Genomic DNA, 9,123 nt, shown 5'->3' with positions numbered 1-9,123 from the left:
AAATATTATTTGATCTTACTAAATATGTTATAATTCATGTAGTGTTTTGTAAGAATTTTATTACAAAATTTAATCAATATTTATTAATGATGTTGGTGTATATTTCTATTTCTTTGCTTTATTTTTCCCTGGGTTAGACAATGGGAATATATTTGTCTGATAAAATAAATCTGGTAGAGTGCTTTTATTTCCCAATATTTGAGAATAATTCACATAGTATTGATATAGAATACTATGATTTTATTTTTTGAAATGAGAGAAATTTTTTATGTATTTCCCTAGACTAGGTGTGTGTGGGGGGAGTGATGTTGTCTGTGTCTGTGTATCTATGTCTGTATGTATGTGAGAGAGACAGACAAAAAGACAGAGTAGTTCTCTCCTTCCTCCTTTTTTTTTCCTATTTACCATGACATTCCTTTACCACTAAATCCAACTTTTAAAGAAAGCCTTTCCCAACCTTTGTTAATGCAAATGCATTCTTTTCCATTATTATTTTCTATTATGCTATAGACAACTTGTTTATATCTGGTTGTTTGTTTGTATTCTTCCTCCAACAAATTATAAGCTTTTTGAGAACAAGAGATTGTCATGTGCCTCTTTTTTCAATCCCTTACATTTAACACAATTCCTGGAACATAGTGAGAATTTAAATATTTGTTGAATGACTGAAAGCTAATTCAAGATATTATTTAGGATATCCATTTGTTTTCTGATAATTTAAGCATTTATTTCATTAATAATTCTCTATTTCTTTTGATTTCTAATTTTATTGGCATATAATTGTATATAAATGGTTGTATATAAATGGTTCTTCTTTTCTGTTGTAATTTCACTTTGTTCAAACTGAAGCATTTGTCATTTTATTGTTTTCTTTTTGATGAGGTTTGCAAAATATCTATCAAATTTGTTAGTATTTTCAAAGAACAAATTTTTGGTTTCTTTATCAATGATATAGTCTTTTGGTTTAAAATTTATCTATGTCTCCCCTAAAAAGTCATTAATAATTATTTTATCATGTTATGTGTTTTAGAGAATCAATTTGCATATGTTTGTATATGTTGTATTTGTATATGTATATGTATTGTGTTGATCCTTAACATTTAATTATCAATGTACCAATTAAGTACCAACATTTAATTATTAATGTCTTTCACATATCTATAAATTGTTTCTATAAATCTTTCCTTGTTTTGATTATTATTTTTTAATTTCATTATTAAGTCTTCATTTATGTCTCTGTTTTACTAACACTTTTTATGTTGATTATTATCATTATGTTGTAATTTGTTTTTTAATATACTTGTAATTTTTTCTGTGTACTGACACATAGTCTATTTGGGTAAAAGTAACATATGGTTCTGAAAAATATGTATATTCTTTAATATTCTCTTTCAGAAGAAAAATAGATATTTTAGCTTTAAGTTTATCAACATTTTGTTCAGGTTCTTATTTTTCCTTTTGTTTGTCTTTCTAAGATTTTCCGAGCTCTGAAACAGAAACTTTACAATCTCTATTGTGTTAACTATGTGTGATTTAGTTTTATTTTTGTTATGATACTTCTTTAAATTTATGAATTTAGATCTCTCATTTGAGACAGATATAATTAAAATATAAGATCAATCATTGTTGATGGTTTCTTTAAACATAACATAATTCCCTTTTTTATCTGTGCATTGCGACTCTTGGTTTTGTTCCAGTCTCTCACATGAATTTGTTGTTGCTCTTGCTGTATTCTGTTGCATTTTGGTTTAGTTTGGTTTGTGTGGTTATTGTATGTGTGTGTGTGTGTGTGTGTGTGTGTGTGTGTTTTGGGGGGGTGTTGGTCTTTGCTTTTTAGATGTGTCATATATTACAGATTATGGAGTTTTCTTTTCTTTTCAATTTCTTTTTCATTTCAGGAGGCTGGAAAAATGTGGAATAGTGTATTAGAGCCCAGGATCCAGAATCAGCAAGACCTGAGTTTAAATCCTTATTCTGACAGTAGCCATGTGAGCCTAGGCAAGTCACTAAACTGTTTGCTTCAGGTTCTTCATACATAAAAATGAGGATAATAATAGAATATATATCAAATAAGATATTTATAATATCACAGAGCTTGCCACATAGTAAGTACTACTGAATTTCTATTGTTATAGTTGTTGTAGATGCTGTTGTTATTGTATTTAAAGTTAAACAAGTTAGTACTGTATTTTCCTCCACTTGCTTCATTAAGGCTTTGGTGGAGGTTTTTTGTTGTTACTATTGTTGTTAGCTTGATTTTTATCCTTTTATTCTTTTAGTTTAGATATTGGGAATAGATATGTCTGATGAAAGAAATTTACTAAAGTATATTGTTTCCAATATTTGAAAATAACTTGCAGAGTATAGGTATTGAAAGAACAGTTTTTAAACATTAAAGAATGATCCCTCCAGTGATTCTGTAATCAAATCAATTTTATGCAGAAATAGAAATAACCCTTGCTTTAAAAAATGAACTTGTCAGGATTTTTAGCTCAAAAGACCCCAATTCTGGTCTGTATGGTATATATATGTATGTATGTGTACATATATATGTATATATGTATGTGTGTATATATATATTATAGTATGTATACATTTATATATACTTTCTATATACATACTACCTATATATAGATAAAATATAATTTTATTTTTAATGATAAAAATTTAAATTATTGATTAAATTATTGAATTTTTTCTTTTTCTTTATTCTTCATGATTATTTTCCTTTTCATTATCCATGCCACATTGTCTCTGTGTCTATGTACTCCGAAATACACTTTAGATGTCAATTAAGCATCTACAGAGCTAGGGCTAGGATGTTCTCTCCAAGAAGTTTGATTAATCTTTTTATGACAAATACATGTGAATTATCTTCACTGCACTTCCCCTGGATTGAGACCCCATGTTGTTACCCCTAAATTCAATCTTTATCCTCCTTTTTCTCTTCCAAAAGCCAAACCAACAAAAAACCCAAACCATAACGAACAAAAAGACAAACCTATAAAAATTATTTCCATTTGCTGTTTATGCAGAGACTTGTTAAGGGTATGTTACCTATTTCTCACCGTTTATGATAGAACCTTCCTCTTCTGCAAATCCACACCTCAAAATACATTGTTTAACCTTTAAAAGGGTTTATGATCTTTAGTTTATCGAGCATCAGTTCACCTCCATCTCTTCTCTTTCTTCCTCTCATTCCTGGATGTGCCTGTTAAAAAAAAAAATCTTGATCAATTTGTTATTATTTTGTTTTTAACATCACAGGTCAATATCTGTGCCTCTCTTTTTAAATGATTAAATTAGTGGTTCTCAAAGTATGGTCTAGAGAATCCTGGGGATCTCTGAAACCTTTTTAGAGGGTCTACAAATTCAAAAGTAGTTTTTATTTCCAATATAGTAAATGTCTATAAATATAATCCAGATAAACAAAAACGCTTTGGAGAGATCCTCAATAATTTTTAATAGGATAAAGATACTGAAAACAAAAGTTTGAGAACCACTGATAAAGCAACTGGCACAATGGATAGGGTGCTGGTCTTGGAACTTAGAAGACTTACATTAAAATGTCAGACATTTACAAACTATGTGACACTGGGCAAGGCACTTGATTTCTGTGTGTCCCACAGTTTCCTCATCTGCAAAATGGGGATAATAATGGTACCCACCTCTCACAGTTGTTGTCAGGATAACATGAGATAACAAATTTAAAGAGCTTTGCAAATCATAAAGTTCTATGTAAATTAGCTATTATTGTTACTATTAAAAGTTTTATTCTTTTAACTCCCAAACAGAATCAATGCTTCTTTGTTACAAAATATTCTGGTTCATACTATATGTTTTACATTTAAATTTTTAAATTAAAAAAAAGGAATCAATGTAATGACAATAGCTAAGTAAAAAGATAATCCAATGAAATATCTATTCTGACTGAAATTTATTGTTTATTTTTTCTATTTTAATAAAAAGAAGATATTAAATAATTTTAACATTATTATAATTTATAATAATTTGAGGTAAAACAAAAGTCTACTCTTTACATAAATATAATTCTTCATATGGCTCTAAAGACAAAGCAATTTGGAAAACTGAGACTGGGGAAAGAAACATATATCTTTTTAATTTGTTTTTAAATCCTCAGTGATGGCGGGAAATCTAATCAAAATATGTCTTAAATGAATTTCTTGGTATTTTATACAAGAATAGTCATTACATTATATCATGCTAAGACAAATATTATCCTTTATTCTATGAAAATAAGTAAAATATCAAATATTGAAATAAAAGGACTACATGTAGGCCCTTAGCAGGAAATTTAAGTTTACATGCCATTCTAGAGGAGATCTCATGTTTTTCATATTATAGAGGCTGCTAAATCCTTTTATACAAGCCAGATCCTGTAATGTAGAATTCAATCAACACAAAAGTGTTTCTTTCATCTATAATTAGGGGAACATTGATGGGGTCATAAAAACAATGACTTCAGTGACTGGAGGGCTGAAAGAAGAGTTCCATTAGGACCAGCCAGGGGCTGCCTTTTTCTCAACCTATTAGGAAGCATCTGTCCTGCATTCAATAAAAGTTTAAGCTTTTATAGGGGTTCAATTTCATGACAATTTCATTGTTAGTTTATTTGTCCATACATCTGCTTGCACTTTCAATAGATTTCTTCGCATTTTTTTTTCTTTTTTAATTTTCCAAAGGAAGGAAAATGTTGAACAGCAGAATATTTTATACTTGCAAATGATGTTTATGGAAGATTAATATCGAGAATGATGGTCTGTTGTCTTCTTTCAAGAATAGATACAGGATGTCCCAAAAGTCAAAGTGCACTATTAACCTATTAAAGTTTATTATTAGTTATCCTCATAATTACATAAAATAATGAGACTATTATTTAAACTATTAAAGATTATTAGTATTTATAATTATAAAATTAACCATATGATAGAATTATTATTATTTAAGCTATTATACCTTATTATTTATTAATATAACTATTAAATATGCATAGTTATTATTTAAGCTATTGAAGCTTAAAACTGTATTAAGACTTTTGGGGACATCCTGTATAAAGTAGCCTTTTAATTATGGCTTCAGTAGGTAATCATTGAACTGTGTCTTAAGGAAATAGTATCTTAAATACAAATAAAAAGAGTATATTCCCAGCTGTATAGCAGTTAGTGCAAAATCACAGGGATGTAGCATGTATGAAAAACAGAGAGAAAACCAGTCTTATTTTTTATTCCTCCTAGGCTGAACTATTGTTGAACAAGATTATAGTATGGCATAGTATTGTCTATTCAAGATGTTCTTCAATTTTTAAGGATTAATTCTCTGAAATGCAAATTACAAAAACTTTGAGGTACCAATATATATATATTGGTATACCAATATACCAATATAGCCAATCAGATTGGCTAAATGACAGGAAAAAATAATGATGAATGTTCCAGGGTATATGAGAAAACTGGAACACTAATACATTGTTGGTGGAGTTGTGAATTTATTCATCCATTCTGGAGAGCAATTTGGAACTATAATCAAAGGGCTACCAAAATATGCATACCCTTTGATCAAACAGTGTTTCTATTGGGTTTGTATCTTAAAGAGATCATAAAGGAGGGAAAGAGACTCCATGTGCCAAAATATTTGTGGCATCCCTTTTTATTGTGGCAAGAAACTGGAAACTGAATGAATGCCCATCAGTTGGAGAATGGTTGAATAATTTATGATATATGAATGTTACAGAATCTTATTGTTGTATAACAAATGATTTCAGAGAGGCCTAGAGAAACTTATATGAACTGATGCTGAGTGAAATGAGCAAAACTAGGAGTTCATTTTATTTGGCAACAGCAAAATTATATGATGATCAATTCTGATGGACATGGCTCTAGTCAACAATGAGGTGATTCAAACCAGTTCCAATGGTCTTGTGATGAAGAAAGCCATCTGTACCTAGAGAGAGAACAGTGGGAACTGAATGTGGACCACAACATTGTATTTTCACTTCTTTTGTTGTTTGATTGCATTTTGTTTTCTTTCTCATTTTTTTTTCCTTTTAGATCTGATTTTTTTGTGCAGCATGACATTTGTGGAAATATCTGTAGAGAAATTGTACATATTTAAAAGAAAAGAAAAAGAAAAAAGGATTAATGTTCTATTTTTCTGGTCATAAGAAATAGTTTTACTTCTGATGGTACTGTTTCAGTACAGTTTTTGTGCTCAGTTCTTAAGAATATGTTGAGATATGAATTTGCATATGTATTTTTGTTATCTATCAGTTTTTAAAGGATAATGAACTTCTATGAATATTATACAACTTTTGTTTTATATTTAACCATTAGGTCATATGTGGCTAGGTATATGATAAAGATTTGCAAATTGCAATGGGGTATTGTCTAATTTCTACTTGTGCCTTGCACAATTCGCATCAATCAATAATTTCACACTCCCTAAAAATAACCCTTCTCTGATTTCTGGCAGTGGTTAGTTGAATTCATTGCAATAAATCTATGTCTCTAAACAAATTCCCCTGGAAACCCTTGGGTTGATGCTTATTTGTTCATGTATTGTTGCTTTGGGCTCCACCCAACTCATCCTTGCAGAAGATAAAAACTTAGTACATCTCCTGGCTAAAAATTGGAGATTCAAGTGCTTGTCACTGGGTGATTATGCACTACTCCAAGAGGGGAAAACTTCACCAGTTTTCCCTCCCAAGAAAGATAAATGCCAACAGCTTTTTTTTTTTTTTATTTTCTTCTCTTTTGATGCTATTTTTGTAGCAATACATTATGGCCTCTTACCTTAAATGTTACCTCCAAGCTTGTAAGGGATCAGAAATAAATGAAAGATGAAAGAAAACACAAAGAGTTACATACACATATGCACACGTGCGCGCACACACACACACACACACATATTTTTTCCCACTTCTAGTCTTTCTTTTATTGTTCTGTGGAGTGATAGTTTTTGGTTCTTAAAATATTTTTAGTAATGTTTTAGCCTGTTTATCATGGTTTCTGGGATAAGATAGCAATTCTCTTCTTGCTTTTTGACAAGAAAGCAGTTGTGTTTAGATTGATACAATGGGCATTCCATTTTATTAATATTGTTTCCATCAGACAGATACTACTCACCTCCTCACAAAGAGGTAGTTGCCTCAAGCTACAGAATGACCTTACATTTTTTTGACATGGTCAATGTGGCAATTTGGTTAACTTGACTATGGATGTTCACTTTTATTTTTCTTAATTTTCTCATCTCTACTTTTGTTTTTCTTTTAAATAGAGGGATGTGAAAAGGAAAGAAAATAGAATTTTCTAACTTTTAAAAAGCTAAAAAAATTGTTAGAACATTTTTCAAATTTATTATCTTTTTACATTTCCAAAAATGTATATACAGATTCATATAAAGTTAATTACTTGTAATGTCTTCTTCCCATTAAGGTTTAATATTAAAATGCTTGTAAGTCTCTTGACAAACACAGTTTTGCTTCTCCTTAAAACTTTTCTGCTTCACATGTCTTATGTGCTTATTGAATCCAAGTGCATATTGATATCACAGAATAAAAAGTCATAACAATGTGTTTTCCAGTTGAAACATATATTTTCATGTCACCTTTGTATAGAAAGTGATTAATAAGGTGTTTTGGAATAACTTGGAAGTTATATCGTTGTATTTAAGAGAAAGGATAATGTACTTTAGTGCTTTGTGTCTATCATATCAAAATGTTTCAATTCCTACTTGCCTGGATAGAAGAAAATAAAAGGAAGTAGAACTATAAGAAGTTCAAACTATTTCCCTAAAAGATGCCATGTTGAATATATATTGCTCTTGCTGTTATTATGTTGCAGTGTTTAAACAACAGTTTTCCACATGAATATCCATTTCTCTTTTGTTCTTATTATATTTGAATCTATTTTATATATTTGTAGTGTATGAGTAAACCATAAATGTATATGAGTCAAAATCTTTGCAACAAATAATCTCCAAAAAAGCATATAAATATTTCGAACATTTTTCTCAATAATTACCACATCACAACTGAATTGTTCCTTAAATCTCTATTTTGGCACACTCTTTTTTTTTTTCTTGGCCAAAGTACTTTTTAAAGATAGTTATAAATTTTTGAATTATATGAATTGTAGATACCATGTATAATGCTCATAAATATGTACTTTATATGTATTTGGAGTTGCTAGTTTTCTCAGATTTTCATAGTAGATATGTGATTTTTTTTTCAAAAAGGTTAAATTATGTTTATGTCTGAGAAGAAACTGATAAAGTGGTTTTCATTCAATTCATACATCAAGCAAAGCATTTGAGTCAATAGTTATATACCAAGCTCATTCAATTCCTTATTTTCAGTTTTGCAGACACTAGTTTCTGGCACTTTCATTAGAATAACTGTTCTGTCATTGATTCTACTAGCAACATAAAAGCTTTTCATATCATGTTTCATGCGAGTTAATCTTGCCCTTGTTTTGTACTTCTGGAAACTTCTTTGTAGTTTCTTTCTTCTAATTTCTTTATTTCCCTCATTCTTGGAACTCTAGCTAAAAGCCCATTAGAATAGGAATCTTTCTTCATTGAAGGAGATCAACAAATTGCATCTGTAGGAGAAGTGGCAAGAGTGGGACAGTGAGATGTGATCTCTTCAGTCTCTTCAGTTCTTCTGGAATCCACTTCAAGAGAGAAAATGACTAATGCCGCCCCCCCCCCCTCTTTTAGGTCACTGAAAGTGAAAAAAAGGAGACTGAAAAGAAGCTTACATGAAAAGAGTTGGAAATCTCCATCATGTTCTTATTTACAATGTGCTACACTAGGGACTTCAGGGAACTTTTCCATTGAGTAAGATCTGGAACTCTCTCTCTCTTGCTTAAACTGAATCACTTCTCTCCTAATGGAGTTCCTTCACTGTTGGTTGTCTAGTATATATTCTCCTAACTGTACTTTCTTGGATAAATAGGTTTCTTTGCTATTGGCTTCGTGTTCCTTGTGGAAATGGTATTTGGTGAGAAGGGTGTCAAAGTTTGGATATGTCCTTTCCCCATTAAGAAACAGTGATCACTAGTTTAGCTTAAACCAGAAGTTACATCCTCTGGACTAACAGAGATT

This window comes from Antechinus flavipes, chromosome 6 (genome assembly GCF_016432865.1).
Source record: "Antechinus flavipes isolate AdamAnt ecotype Samford, QLD, Australia chromosome 6, AdamAnt_v2, whole genome shotgun sequence".
Taxonomy (NCBI): domain Eukaryota; kingdom Metazoa; phylum Chordata; class Mammalia; order Dasyuromorphia; family Dasyuridae; genus Antechinus; species Antechinus flavipes.
Note: the sequence above shows the minus strand (reverse complement) of the source record.